The 246-nt window shown below is 49.6% G+C and overlaps 1 non-coding gene across 1 annotated transcript; it reads left to right on the top strand.

The window, feature by feature from the left end:
• Nucleotides 1-21: 21 nt before the first annotated feature.
• On the top strand, nucleotides 22-140 carry LOC118345795. Its single transcript, XR_004799264.1, has one exon. It is a non-coding gene; the product is annotated as a 5S ribosomal RNA (ribosomal RNA).
• The last annotated feature ends 106 nt before the right edge of the window (nucleotides 141-246 follow it).

The raw sequence follows: 246 nt of genomic DNA, 5'->3' as shown, positions 1-246 counted from the left end.
ATTTTAAGTAATTAGTTTGATGGGTGCGATCATACCAGCACTAATGCACCGGATCCCATCAGAACTCCGCAGTTAAGCGTGCTTGGGCGAGAGTAGTACTAGGATGGGTGACCTCCTGGGAAGTCCTCGTGTTGCACCCCTAGTTTTTGTTTTTTCCGCCTTGCGAGATAAATTGACAAGAAGGAGCACTCGGGAGTGGATTTTTGGGAAAATCTCGCCCTGCCCATCGCGTAGCCATGGGTTTGG

The sequence above is a fragment of the Juglans regia genome, unplaced genomic scaffold, assembly GCF_001411555.2.
Source record: "Juglans regia cultivar Chandler unplaced genomic scaffold, Walnut 2.0 Scaffold_4648, whole genome shotgun sequence".
NCBI classification, from domain to species: Eukaryota; Viridiplantae; Streptophyta; class Magnoliopsida; order Fagales; family Juglandaceae; genus Juglans; species Juglans regia.
The sequence above is the reverse complement of the archived record's forward strand: the minus strand, read 5'-3'. Positions and strand labels throughout refer to the sequence as shown.